Below are 15,302 nucleotides of genomic sequence, written 5' to 3'. Positions count from 1 at the left end.
TGCCCCCATGGCACCCACAACGAGCCTCCGCAGAGGACCAGGTACTCCCTGTGGGTCAGAGCTGCTGCTACGCTGCCTTTGCCTGGACCCCCGGTGCCGCCCACCCTGCACAGTTGCCTAAGCTTCCAGCCCAGTGTCCTCTGGCCCCTTATGTCACTTGGCAGCCGCGAAGACCAAAGCCTCACTGCCATCGAGTCTTAGCAACCTGGCAGGACTTAGTGGAACTGCCCGGTTGAGCGTCTGAGACTAAATCTTTGCCATCAAAAGCCTGGCCAGTCTCATGGGAAGCAGCCAGCAGTTTTGAACTGCTGACCTTGCAGCTGGCAGCCCAACACCTAACCAGGGCTTCTTACCTGCAGCCAGGAGACTTTGCTCAAAATCTTGACTCTGACCATGCTCAGCCAGGGGCTGAGCCATGGGAGTGCCCCTGCCCTGGCCCCAGGGCCCCAGCAGCTCTCCCAGGCCACCCGACCTGTGCCCTGCCTCCCTGGGCAGCCAATCTCTGGCCACTTCCCTCTCTGTCTGGCACCAGTTACCCAGAACTCTCCATTATTCCCAGCACACCCCAGGCAGTTGCTCGCCTCCATGCCTTTGCTCCAGCCTGTAGCTCCCCATGCCTGGATCGTCCTTCCTAGGGGCAGCTTGCAGGGGTAGACCCAGCCCCAAGGGTCCACTGTGGTGTCACCCCCACCCAACAGAGCAAACAAATGGCCAGGCCTCCGAAGGAAAGCACTCTTTCTGTGCCCTACCCCCACCCCCGGGTGCAGACTGGGTGAGTCTGAGTTCACTTGGAGGTGTCTTCCTTGTTGGGCTCATGAGGCATCACCAGGAAGAGACAGATGAAGTCTGAGCCCAAGGGGCTGGGGGCGGTTTGGGAAGCATGCACATTCATTCATTCATTCATTCATTCATTTATTCCCTTATCCATCTGTGTAATCCGTACACGTGTGCTGAGTGTATCCTGTGCTAGTCCCAGCAGGGCCCGGGGAATACAGGCTGTCAGCTTTGCACACTCACAGGCTCACAGAAGCCCCTGGTGGTGGGGTGAAGCAGTAGGTGAGTGGGGTGTTCAGAAGCTGAGCCTAGGGAGGGATGCACATGGGGTGGGCTGGCCCCAGGATTGCTGACCCACAGGATGGACCCCCTTCCCTTCTACAATGGGCCGACCCCCAGGGTGTATTGACCCCAGGGCAGACTGGCCCCCAGGGTGAGCCAGGGAGCCGACCACTCTGCCTGCAGAGCCTGAAGGCCCTGCACCTTATCAATGAGTTCTCCCTGCTTCCAGAGCCAACAGATGCAGGAAGAAGATGCAGGGACAAACTGGAGAGGTTGGAGGTGCCGCGTACACCCTTGGTGAGGCTCCCGTCCTTGTGGCCATGTCTGAGGCAGGTGTCCCCTCTGCTCCCATGTCAGGGTGACACTGGATCCCTGCACCGTGACCTCACTCAGGCATCTGCCCTTGGCTCCTGCCTGCTGCTGAGCTGAGCTGACAACCGCAGGGACACAGCTGCCTGAGCAAACTTCCTGGTGGCGGTACAACACCGGACAGGTACAAATGTCCTCACTCTGCCAGGCAGGAGGCTGTGGCCCAGAGATGTCAAAGTCACACAGCCCCGGTCTCCTGTCCTGCTTCCCTCCTCCTGGGGCCCTGGTCTCCTCCTGCTTCCCTCCTCCAGATGTGGTCTTTTCCATGCACCCATGTGAAGGGGGCAGATCAGGAATGACGACAGCCACCAGTGTACTGTCTCCTCTGTGCCTGGCACTGCCGGAAGTTCTTTATTTCCCGCCACTCAATAATCAATAAAGAGTATTGATTGAACAAAGGGAAATCAAGCACAACCAGGCCCCACTGTAGGGACTGGGACTCTGACCGTGAGCAAGGCCCAGTCAGTCCCTCAGGGAGCTTGCATTCCAGTGGGCAAGCTGGCTGATGTGCCGAGAAGGGAGGACATGGGAAGTTGATCAGCTGGTCAGCAAACCACCAGGAGAGGGGTGGTCAGTGAAGGCCTGGATTCAGTGGCAGTTGAACGGATCCCTGGAGGAGCCAGGGTACGGCCCGTGGGACAGTCTGGAGAATGCTCCAGGTAGAGGGAACCGTGCGTGCGAAGGCCCTGAGGCAGGGATGTGCTGGTGTGTTCAGAGAGCAGCCAGGAGGCTGCTTGGCAGGGGCAGAGTGGGGGCAGGCACTCTGCTTATGCCCGTGAGCACAGGAGGGACCAACACCCAGAGCAGGAAGACAATGTGCCCAAGGCACACCACAGGCTCCCAGCTCTGTGCTGATGGTTGGTGGACAGCTTCCGGCCCAGAGCACTGGCTCCCAGTCCCGGGGAGCAGTAGGGAATCCAGGTGAGCTGCTCAGGTGGTGCTGACGGAATCTTTGTGACCCCGACTTGGGTGAGCCATTCAGAGGTGGCTACGGGCAGGCCAGAGTTAGGGAGCAGGCTGGGTCAGTAGGCTAACCCAGCTCTTCTCTGACCTCTGAGTGGCCATAGTTCCCAATCCTCTCTATCAGTTCCATTAGGGAATTTCCCACCGGCCTCTTGGCAGCAGCATCCTCCATTCAGCCAGGTCTCAGGTGGCACTTTATTTTGGAAGGTGGGGTAGACTTTGGGTCAGGATCTTAGCAACCCTTGAAGTGTAACATCAGTTTCCTAGCACTCCAGACTCTGAGGGACACGGACACCTGGCCAGGTGCTCTGGCTTCTAGATCTCTATGCTGTGCCCTCTCATCAATGCAAGGTCCCCTCAACCCTGGTTAGGGAGCACACCCCAAAGACCCAGCTGTGAATTCTGGGTAGGCCTAGGTGCTAGCAACAGGGAACAGCTGAGGGGCCTGGGGGTGGGCTGGGCTGAGCTGGGCTTGGGCTAGGGTACACCAGGAGCCTCTCTTAGATTGCCAACTTCTACCACCTGCTTCCCATCCTTGCCTGGGAGAAGGAAGTGATGTTCCAACCATTTGGGACATGAAAGGAAACAGCTGACACAGAGTCAACTCCAACTCATGGCCTCTGGCCCATGTGTGTCTGGAGTAGATCACCAGTCCTTTCTTCTGAGGCACTTCTAGGTGGGCGTGAACCTCCAACCACCGGCCAACTGCATTAGCCACCTGTACCATCTGGGCCTCCAGGCCAGGGTGAAGGCCCTGTGTGAGGGCAGCAGCCATCCAGCTAATGGGGAAGGAATCGGCTTCTGAGAAAGCAGGGCTTGGGCGCCTGGCTTTGCATCCCACCACCTCAGTTTGGGCAGGCGCCTGCCACTGGCAACACCCCCCACACTCATCCTTCCTGGAACCCCACCTTGGCCACTTTACAGACAAGGACACAGAGGCTTGAGAGATCAAGGGGCCTGCCTTGGGCCACATAGCTAAAACAGTAGGGCAGCCAGTCGATAGAGCCGATAACCAGGGCTTAACCCCGCTAGTTCTGGGACCCTGGCTGGGCAGGGGAGACACGGAGTGTTGCAGACCGACAGAGAGACAAAGACAGACAGAGCTCGCCCTGAAACTCCTCTCACATATCCCTTCAACAGCCTGGCCCCCATGTGCGTAGGTTGCTGGGTTCTATCAGGTGGGTCCCAGCCCACAGCACCCCCAGGAGACAGAGTAGCTGGTCCTGCCTGGGAGGTTTTCTTGGCTGTACTGCGTATAGGTGCAGATTGCCAGCTCTCTCTCGCAGAGCCCTGCGTAGGTGTGCACTGCTGTTTGGTTGTCCGCTGCGCACCTAGCCACTGCATCATCCACGCGCCTTTCCCAGACGTGGTCCCCTGCGGTCAAGTCGGTTCTGGCTCCTAGCTGCCATGGACCGGGGCTTCTGAGACTGCCGGTCTTCGTGGGAGCAGCCAGCCTGGTCTTCCTCTTCTAAGTGGCTAGTGGGTTTGAACTGCCCACCTTTATGCTGTCCCTGTGCCTAGCATGGTTTTGAATAGAAACCTCTGCCATCCAGTCCACTTTAATTCCTAGCGACCCTGGCTTCTGAGGCTGTGAATCTTTATAGCAGCAGAAAGCTTCATCTATCTCCCAAGGTTCAAACCACTGACCTCTCAGGGAGCAGCCCAGCCCCATAACACACGCCGCCCCCAGGCTTCCTTTCCCTGGAGTATATTGTGGTTTAGATGCCGCCAAGCGGAGTCTGACTCATAACCACCCTACCCATGTACCACAGGACAAAGTGCTGCCCGGTCCCGAACCATTCCCACCAGCGTTCCCCGGGCAGCCCCCGTGTAGATCTGTCTTGTGGACCTCTCTCTTCCTCTGTCCCTCCACTTTTGCAAGCCTGCTGTCATTCTCCAGGGCCCGGTCTCTCCGGACAACACTGCCAACATATGGAAGCTCACGTCGCACTTCCCTGGCTTCAGGGAGATGCTGGATAATTATTTATGATCATCATGCTGCTTTGGAGCTGGACGTGAAGGCATTTCCTGTCTGAGGTGCCTTGGGTTCTCTTTGGGACGTTGATGCTTTCCTCTATAAAATGGCCTTACCGACACTTTCCTTCCAGTCTTATCCTGGCCCTTGTGACCGGTAAAAACCTGACACATGCACCTACTGTGTGCCCAGCCCTGCCCCGGGGCCTTACATCAATGCCCCGTAAGTGGCACGCTGCTCCCCATTTTAAAGGAATGGGAGGGTGGACGAGTAATTCCTAGCCTTGCTGCCCCCAAAGCTCGTGTTCACTCAGCTGCTTTGTGCTGCCTCCCTGTTGGTGTCCCTGTGCCCCGGTGGGTTTGTTTAGAATCCTAAGTCCTCATGGGAGACAGACCCACACGGAAATGAAACTCTTAGCACCCACCCTTCTAGCTGTAAGCACCCAGGGGCCCTGAGAGGAAAGGCCTGGGCTTGTCCTCCGGGCTCATGTGCTGACGAGTGGGCCCTGAATTCCCCAGCGCTCCCTCGATGGGTACAGGAAGGAGGTGAGGAGTGGTCCATGGAGCATCCTCCCCCTCAGGATGGATGCTACTGCTTTCTGGGGGCCTGGCCCTCTGTCCCTGAGTCAGAAAGCCTGTCTCCTCCCCACACAGCCACGGGGACGCTTAGGCCACCCATGGCAGGGCTGTGGCCTTGGAAAGACAGAAGTCTGGAAGTTAAGAGACCGTGCTTGACCCGGAGGACAGCTGCCTCCTGTGGGGAGACCTTGCCTCACCCCCAGCAGGAGTTGGCTGAGACTCGACTGGCGAGGTGGCCCGAGGGAAGGCTCATGCTTTGGGTCCCCTGGTGTCTGCAGCTGCTCCTGGGACCACCCCATGAGCTGGAGGCTACTGAGCACCCCAGAGACCTGTGGGGCCCATCGGGGGGGTGGTGGTGGTGGTATTTTCTCAGCAGGATCTGTGTGTGTGTGTGTATGCGCGCATGTGTGCGTGCGCGCGTGTGTGTGTGTGTATGCACAGGCGTGTGCATGAGTGAGTGTTTAACAAGGAGTGGGGCCTGCCGGCTTCTGAGCCTGGAATTTATACAGCCCCTCGTTGGCGGCTGCAGTTTATCTTGAGTGAAAGAATAATAAACTCAGTTGACAGGATGATGTATTCAAAGCACCTCCTTGTCACAGTGCAGAGCCCTGTGCGCTGTCAGGAGGTCTGGCGTGGTGGGGACCGTGTTATCGAGTGCTTGGGCCCCGTGGATTGTCAACAATGCATTGTTTGCGACTTTGGGGCAAGGCAGAGATGGGCCGGGCTGGGGCAGGAGTGGTGTTGGTGGGGGGGGGGGGGGGGTTCTGGCCACACGGGTGAAGGGACGGCCGCCCAGATAGGGTCAACCAAGCCTTTGATAGAAGCCCCAGCCCCTCCTCCTCACCCTGGTGCTCCTGCCTGGGAAAAAGACCCTCCAGTGGAATCCCACTCTGACATCACAGGCAAAGGTTCAAGCTCACCTTGGCACCCCACTGCTGGGCAAACTGCCCCCTCTCACCGGGCCCTGCTCAGTACTGGTCACTGTCTTCCTGTACCAACTAAGTCAGCCCCATACCTTTACTCCTGAGAAATGGGTTAGGCTGAGGGAATGCTGCCCTTAGGGCAGTTCAGCCCCAGAGACCGACCTCTGTGCTGCAGAACTGGGGTCCAGCCCCCCCCCATGACCAATCACATGTGTGTGCATGGTGGGGGGTGGAGGGGTGGGGGATGCTTTTCCTGCCCTGCCTGTGAGGACAACGAAATGACCGCCACACCTCACGGGCCTGTTACAGGGACGCACTGAGACGAGGCTGGCCAAATACAAGAGGGCTTCAAAAAGCTTGTGGGGGAAATGGCGTTGAACGAAAACAGCATCTTCCCACAAACCCCTGGGAAGTCCCCGCCTAGGAGGGTCAGTCCAAAAGTCGTCCAAAGCCTGATTAACAGAAAACACCGGAGCGATGCTCCTGCGTTTCAGCACGTCCTCCCTCAGGGTCTGTGCGCTCGGGAAGGTGGGCTCCCGTGGTGCTTCCCATCTGGCCCCACACGCGTTGAGGCATCTTTAGGAGACAGGCATCGGATCACAATGCTTTTGCGTGTTCTTGGGGTTTGGGGACAAAGAGAAGTCTGAGGGGGTACAGTCTGGGCTGTAGGGTGGAGGGGTAAGGTTTCCCAACAAATGAGGTGCAGGGCGACCCTGGCTACCCTGGAAGCAGGAGCAGGTGTCTGCGGCGGAGAACAGAATTCCTCCGAGCCATGGGCCTGGCCTTTCCCTCCCAGACGCAGTTTTCTGCCTTCTTCCCACTCCTTAATAAATCCCCATGAGCATCCTGTGTCCCCGAGAGAAAACTATCAAGATGACCCCACTGCGGTCCCCAAGCAGTCGCTGTAACCTTCTGAGACGGAGCCCCGAGTGCTGGTTACTGAGAGAACGTGCCTGCAGCCGCCTGCCCCTTGCAGAGACGTGTTGAAACATGTTTGTTTTGGAATTAACCCAGCGTAGAAATGCTTTTTGACTTACATACGAGGGGGGCATCCCCCTCCCGAAAAAAAATACAACGGAAAAAGCTCCGCTGGGTGGAGCTTTCATACGTAGTACGTACGCATTTCTCCCCCGCCAGGCGATCAGGAATGGAATCTCGGATTGACGAATGTATAAAGTGTAATGGAGAGAGACTTTGAAGGTGATGAGGTTGTGTTGTTTTTTAAAAAAAATTAAGCACATAACTTTGAAAAGAAAAATCAGTGTTTTGGGGGTGCACCCTCTTGCATGTATTTTGGAAACTTGAAAATGGAAAAGAAAATCTATAGATCATCTCATCTCTTTATCTATCTGTCTATATATCTATCATCTATCCATCTATTTATCTGTCTATATATCTATCTATCATCTATCTATTATCTATCATCTATCTATCTATCTATCTATCTATCTATCTATCTATCTATCTATCTATTGCTTTCTCTCCCGAAACCCCCCTTGCAGAGCATGCTTTCTGCACAGCTCCCTGCCCCTCCTTCTTAGGGAAGTCATTCTTCAGAGCTAATCTCACGTTTTCTTGCTTCAATTCTCACTAGAAACATGGCTGCTTTCCCGGGCTCTGTAGCTAACAGCCCCCTGAGGGGCCATGTGCTGGGGCAGGCGGTCCTAAGCCACGAATCAATTTGGGATCTTTTAACCCTCTTGCCAGCCAGCGCTGTCTTCACTTGACACACGAGGAAACTGAGGCTGGGGAAGAGTCGGCCGCTTGCCTCTGGGAGACGGCAGAAGGAGCATTCAAGCCCAGAAAGCTGGGACCAAGCCTGGTTCCAGAGTTTGCACTTGGCCCCTCATCCCCAAAGAATGCAGAGGAAAAGCTACCCAGGAGCCTCGGGCTCGGAGTCCAACAGCTGGACAGGGTGGGGTTGAGGCTGCCGGACATGGGGAGGCAGTCAGCGTGTCATGGGGTGTGGTGCGGGGCACTTGGAGCAGGCCACAGGGTGAAGCTAGGAAGGGGTGCAGGTCTGACCGCAGTCTGTGTGTGTGTGTGTGTGTGTGTGCACTGACAGAGAACAGCAGTGCTGTAGAGTACACAGCCCTCCCCTTCGACCCCAACATAACGCGGCCCTTCATCCAACCACTTATTCATTCACTCGGCTACATCTTTTATTTGCCCAGAAAGTCCAGCTGCTCAAAAACTAATGGAAAAAACAGAGCTGTCTGCAAGTCAGGGTCCCAGAGGTCCCCGCCCACTCAGCCATCCATGCATCCCACCCACCCGGCCGCCCTTCCTCCTGTGCACCCTGCTAAGTGTCAGACCCAGAGTGAGCCTTGAGCTCATCCTCTGGGTGCTCATAGTGCAGCGAGGAGTGTGGGGGGAGAGGAAACAGCCAGACACCTGTATCAACTACATGTCTATGTGCTCAGAGTCCATCAACATCTGAGAGCCCTCCACGGAAGGTTCTAGAACCACAGAGGGGAACAAGACATCCTCTGCCTGTGGGAGGTTGAGGACATGAGGGAAGATGCAGGGGGTCCCCCAAGGACAGTGACCACGTGTCTCTGGTCACTTGCTGCTCTGCTCATTCATTCGGTCCCTCATCTGTCCCTGAGTACCAATTCGTCAGCATGATGACCATTGCTGGGAATGATGGGAGGTCCCAGGGGAGAGCTTGTCTTTCTGGTGGACAGACCACACCCTGGATGCCCTCTGGAGGTCCTTGGCCAAGCTTGGGGTAGAGGCAGGAGTCACCAGGGTGGGAGGCTGCAGGCCACTCCAGCCGCTGAGGTGGGGCAGTGGTTAGGAGCTGGCAGGCAGTCAGGGCTGCAGCCTGGAGCAGGTGGGGGGATCCGGGACCTCTGAGGATCAGCATCTCAATTGTAGTGTCCCTGTCTCTGAGCGCGTGACCTGGGGCCAGGTCACTTGAGGCAAGCTGGGAAAGCCTCCAAGGGCGAGAGAGGACGATGAAGGACGGGTCTAGGACACACACACACCCAGGAAGACCCAAGCCCTGTTCAAGAACACATTTGGGCGATCCCAGGGCCCCGCGTCATAGGACAGAGAGCCTCGTCGCCATCAGGACTTTCTGGAGCTCTGGTCTACCCTTGGATGGGGTTGCCTGTCTGTCTATATTTTCAGAAAGTCTGCTCCTATCCATATTCATTGTAGCATTTTAATTGACATCATTGTTTCTCCACCCACCCCACTGCCCACCCCAACTGGCTGTCCCAGTGGCTTTTGTGGCCCCTTCTGGAAGGGACCACAAGGCAAGGCCCAGGTGTCAGAAACCAGGACATTTCCCTGTGGCATGGCCTGGTGAAGACAAAATGACATTTTTCCTGGAGTCGACGTAGCCTGCCCGGCCCTGCTGTGCTCTGGCTAAAATTGCTGTGAGTTTGGCTGTCCCTGAGGACGTGTAAACTGAGCCATGTCCTGGACGCTCTGGCTGGGCCGAGAGCAGCGCCAGACCGGAATGAGAACCGCCTGTGGGCTGTCGGTGGGAGAGCAACTCATGGAGTGATGAGTGGACGTCGCCTGAAAGTCTGAGGACCATCCCAAGTGTGCTGCTCAGCTGGCCGGAGGGTCGGGGGGCCTGGTCGGGGCTGGGCTAGGACCCCTTCCAGGGACAGGCCCCAGCTGCTGCCTGCAGAGCATGCCCCACATGCCTGCAGGTAGACCCACACACAGAGAAGAGCGGACATCTGTCGCCCACAGCTCTCGTGCGATGTTAGAGCAGAGGGCTAGGACCTTAGCTCTCTTGGGGGTCTGTGTGGCCCTAGGCACATCCTTTGCCTTCCTCGGGCCTCTGTTTCCCTGCCTGTGCTGTGAGGGTCCTGCCAGTGTTCGCATTGGAAGATGGCCCGGTGCCATTGTCATTGCCGTCGTGGTCATAGTAAGGAGTTGAGCTGCGTGTGATCCCCTAAAGGTCAGCGCTTCAAAACCACCAGTCCCTCCTTGGAAGAAAGATGGGGGCATCCTACTTCCTTAAACACCTACAGTCTCAAAAGACCCCATAGGGGGAGTTCTACTCTGTCCTGCAGGGTGGCTACGAGCCAGCCTCGGCGCCATGGAGTGCATTTCGGGGTTGAGCCTGACAGACTATTCATGCCTACCATCTGGGCCGCAGACAGACCCTCGGTCCTGGAAAGCCACAGCCAAGTCCTCTGCGATGAGGCTCACTTCCTCCCCCTGCCCCAGGGGCGCCCCCCTGCCTGGTAGAGTGGCACATGCTTCATTGAGTGCCCAATGGGTGTGTCTTCTCCCAGGCCCCAGATGCTAATGATGGAATGCAACTGGCCTGGCCCTAACCAGGAGGAGGGACTGAAAAGCTACTGGAAATCCCTCCCCTGACCCATTCCACCCCGTCCACACGGCCTCCATCATGAGACCCCACTGGGGATGCGCCAGTGTTAAGGTGCGACCATGCTTCCACATGGATAGTCGCAGACCAGAGGGGCTGGGGGCTCTAGCTGAAGTCCCACCCCCACGCCCCAGCCTGGATCTCAGGCTGGGAGCTCATGAACCCTGCCCCACCCCCACCCTCTCCCTACCACACACACCCTGGGCCGTACATGGCTCAGCTTGTCACAGACAGGCTCTTTGCTAATTGAGGTGGCGTGAATGCCCCTTATCTCTGGCGGCTTATCTGCAGTGGTCACTCGCCCATCAGACTCCAGAAAGCCACTCAGAAGGCCTCTCCCAACCTCTTGCTTTTCCAGCCTGGGCTCTCCCCTGCTCTGAGGGGACACCAGACTCCAGTGACCGCCCTGTTGTCCAGACGCAGACTAGGGACAGGGATCGGAGAGAGGGCTTCTGGAAGCTAAGCAAGCCGCCTACACTGCCCCCACTGCCCGCTGTGTGACACAGACAGCAGAGGCAGGGCCACCCCACACTGTGCCCCTCCATTCCTGCCCCAAACGTGAAAAAAAAAAATGGGTTGATAGTTCTGCTGCATTTATCTACCAGACTGGGGCTTCCTGAGAGCAGGGTCATGTCTCCCCCTCAGACTGGGGCTCCTGGAGGGCAGGGCTGTGACTCCCCTTCAGTGAACCTTTCTCCGCCAGCCTGCCAGCTCTGTCCCAGCACAGCCTCTTCTTGCTTCCTGGATCTGTGGTCCCCTTCCCAGAGCTCAGCCTAATGGGCAGACGGAAGAAAGACCACAGGTTACTGCCATCCACGTGGGAGATTTATATACATTCGCACCTGGGAGCAGGGGCACGGGCTGAGTGACCCCTGGAGATCTTCAAGCTAGTAAAAACCTCCTTCAGAACTTAGTGGTCAGCATAGGGCAGCACCCTGGTGGAGGGTGTGGGCTGTGTTGGTGCCCCCTGCAGAATGAGCCTTCCAGAATGCCAAAAGGGGGAGGGAAGTAGCAAGAGAGAGGTGAGAAGGGAGGAAGAGGGCAGGGAGGAAAGAAATGAGGAAGGAGGAGAAAAGGAGAGAGAAATCATACCCTTTCCCCATTGTAAGTCTCCCGTCCTGAAGCCCGCTGCCCTCCAACCCATTCCTGCAGGGGAATTCATGAGCTTAGAACTCTCGTCTCCCACACTCCTTTCCTCACTGTGAGGAGCCTGTGGTGGAGACTGGTTCTTCTCCCGGTGACAACAGAACGCAGGCACCATAAACGCAGGGGGTGGAGGAGGAAGGAGACTTTAAGAGATGGGGCCTGGCTGCCCCTCTCACCCTCCTCCTATTGTCCTCAACTGAGCTAGCATCCTGCCTCCAGCCCCGGGATCTGTCCCTCAGAGCACCGACTATCTAGCCCCTCTGGTGCTCTCCAGCCAGCTCTGACCCCTCCAGCCTCCTCTCTCCTATCCTGGCTCCACCTCAGGCCTGGCTGGACTCTGGTCCTTCAGTGCCTGTCCTCACAGCGTTACAGGGCAGCAGCTGGGTCAGAGTCCTCCCGTCTGAAAACCTCAGTCCCTCAACGCCATCCGTTCTGGGAAGCTTCTATTGATGCCCTGCCTGCTGTTCTGATTCACTTGTTCCCGTGTTTATACTTTCAACAGGTATCTGTCAACCCCTGCCATGAGCCATACGCATTGGGTTGCTGACAGCAAGGTCAGCAGTTTGAAACCACCGGCTCCTCCTTGGGAGAAAGACCAGGCTTTCTACTCGCATAAAGAGTCAGTCTCAGCCTTGTCCTACAGTCAGAATCGGCTCGATGGTAGGGGGTTTACCTCTTTGGAATGTGACAAGGAGCTCTGGTGGTCTAGGGGGCTACCTGTCCCCTCTCTCTCCCTAAAAAAAAATCCATTCTGACTAATAGTAACGTAGGCTTTCTGAGACCGTGGATGCGATAAAATCTTCGCAGGAGCAGACAGCCTCAACTTTCTCCCTGCAACAGGCTGGTGGGCTTGAACTGCCAGCCTTTGGGTTAGCAACCCAATGCCTATGCCCAATACTTCCCATGAAAACCCTCTGATCACAACAGTCAGGCCAGAAGCCGTCGTGGGGGTGGCGCAGACACGGGCAGCGTTTTGTTCTGTGATGTGTGAGGTCATCGTGAGTCGGTCAGGGTTGACCCTATGACAGCGAGCGAGACTGGCGTGCCCAGTACAAGAGGCAAAGGACCTGGGAGCTCTGAGTGCGGGGAGGAAGCTCCATGTTCACAGTCGATTAAAGCCCTTTAGTGTGAATTGGTTGAGCAACCACCGATCCCTCTTGCTACAGTGTTTCTACACTGATCCCATGTATCCCTTCCATCTTCTCTTGATGTTTCCTGTGTCGTTGGATACTTTTTCTGTACAATCCTTCAGTTTTGCAACCCTTTGAGCCAGAGAAACACCGGATGTGCCCCTCCCTTTTGGTCTTCTAACTCCGGGTCCTTGCCCATTTCATGATCGTACTGCACTTGACTTTTCCAGCTACCCTTGGATCGCTTCGGTTCAGCTCTTGTGTGTCACCCTTTATTCCATGTGCTTTAGACCCTCCACATTCAAGAGCGGGTTTCTGACTCTCTGCTGACATTCCTTTGTTCTTGTATTGCCTGACTTCTGAATGACCTTTTGCTTTCTTCTTGTAGAATGTCTGATATCATGCCACAACTCATTACCAGTCCTTAGTTTTCGGCGTGATGAATCTTTGCCCTGAGATGGTCTCTCAAGTAAGGTGGGACATGGTCAAGACCACACGTTGGTTCTTGTGGGCTTGTTTTCATTTGCTCCGGTGTCGTCTTAAATATGTGCCTATGGCCACTTGATGGCCTGTTCCACTGTTGGCTTGTTCCACTGTGTGTTGACTGATGAGCTTCTCTATCAGCTCCACAAATACTGGTCCATTTGATTCATCTGTATTCCAGCCAGTGAAGTCTATATGTAGACATCATTTATGTTGCCGAAAAGGGGTATTTCCAGTTAACACCTTGTTGACTTTCAAAACGTTACCATGCAGTCTCCCATTGCTATCACTGTGTTTTCCAGCTCCTGATCTCTCTGAGGCTTCTTCATTCCCAACTTTCGAGTTCCGCCAAAATGATCAATGCATCTGGATTGCATGTTTAATCAGGGCTGTAGAAGTTGGTTTAAAAAAAACAACCTCTTCCATGTCTTCATCTTTGGCAAATTTGATTAACGCTCATTGTAACTGATCTTCCTTGTAGATATATGGATCCTGTTCTATTACTGACAGCAATGCTCTTCAGGACAGATCTTAAAAGGTTCTTGTGGATGGGGATGCAATTCCCTTCCTCTCCAAGTTGTCATTGATGACATAGTAAACCGTATGATTGCCCAGCTCAAATGGCTAATGTCCATCCAATTCAGCTCACCAATGCCTAGAGAAGCATTCACACACACACACACACACACACACACACACACACACACACACATAACAGAAGGCGGGTCAGCTTTAGGTCCAGAGACTCAGGAATACACAGAACCACTATATCAAAAAGAATTCTTCAATGTCTAAGCAGGTCCCGATGCTATAGAGTCCATGTCTACTCACAGCACACCTAGGGTTCTTGAGGCTGTCAGGTTTGGTGGTAGCAGAGACGGTCATCTTTCTTCCAGGGAGCTACTGGTAGGCTTGACCAGATGACCTTGCTGCACACCTAACCCACAGTGCCACCAGGCTCCTTTCGGCCACTTCAGAAGGTAGCATGTAGTCAAGGAAGAAGTTCAAGGTACACCGAGGACAGGGATGAAAACTAAGCTCCAGGCTCAGATGGCTGGGATACAAATTGAGATATTTCCACAAATGGATGCAATGCCGGAGCCCTCAGCTACTTGGCCAACTGACAAAAAGAGATTCACATATGTGCCCGTTCAAAAAAAAAAAAGCAATACAACCGAATGCAGAAATTACTGAATCATATAAGTAGCATAACTCAAAACCCATTGTCCTCGAGTTGATACATGGCAACCCTATAAGACAGGGTAGAACTGACCCTGTAAGTTTCCAAGACTGTAGCTGTTTATGGGAAAAGAAAAACCCGTCTTTCTCCCGAGGAGCAGCCGGTGGTTTTGAACTGTCAACCTTGCGGATTGCAGCCCAACACATAACCACCAGACCACCAGAGCTCCTTCATTAATATCATATACAAGTAACAATTTTCAAGAAGACAATTCAAAAGCAGTTGCAGTTTTGCATCCACATGAAACAGAATTCCAAGCAGATTCAGAAGATGATGTGGAACACGGGATATTGTTCCTGATGTCAGGTGGGTGTGGGTTAAAAGCAGAGAATTCCAGAGAGATATTTAGCTGTGACCTATTGTCTATGCAAAGAATATTCAACGGTGTGGATCCTAACAAAATGAAGGATACCTTGCAAACAATGAGAATTCTAGGCCACTTCCTTGTATTCATGTGGAACTTGCACATAGACCAAGAGGCAGCTTTCCCAACAGAAGAAAGGAATATGGAAACAGTGCTTCAAAACCAGTTCATTCTGGTCTGACCCCCGCCGAGAATTTGCAGACCCACCCCAGACATACGGAATCAGAATCTGTATTTAATATCGGAATCACTCGAGGACCTATCGAAAATCACATGGGGAGGGGGGTTATTAAACTGCAGATTCTGAGTCAGTATATCCAGAGCTGGATTAAGACATGTAAGGGTCCAAGACCCTGATAATCTTGGTGCCTGTTTCTTTGCTTACTCGCTCAGGACAACAGAATAGGTGAGCTATATGCACACGTGTGTATGTGTGTGGGAGTGGGGGTGTCTTAACTATCCATGATGTAACTTCTTTTTAAGTGCCACTGTGCTATTGGTGACACTGCAGAAGTCCAAGCTGCGCTGAAGGCATTAGGTAAAAGCAAGGCCCTAGGAATTCACGGAATACCAACTGAAATATTTCAACCAGCTAGCGAGGCATTAGAAGCATTCACTGGACTGCGCCAAGAAATGTGGAAGACAGCTACTTGATCAAACGCCTGGATTCTTCCATATTTGTACCCATTCCAAAGAAAGGTGACCCAACAGAATGAAC

The sequence above is a fragment of the Tenrec ecaudatus genome, chromosome 7, assembly GCF_050624435.1.
Source record: "Tenrec ecaudatus isolate mTenEca1 chromosome 7, mTenEca1.hap1, whole genome shotgun sequence".
NCBI classification, from domain to species: Eukaryota; Metazoa; Chordata; class Mammalia; order Afrosoricida; family Tenrecidae; genus Tenrec; species Tenrec ecaudatus.
This window is presented reverse-complemented; position numbering follows the sequence as displayed.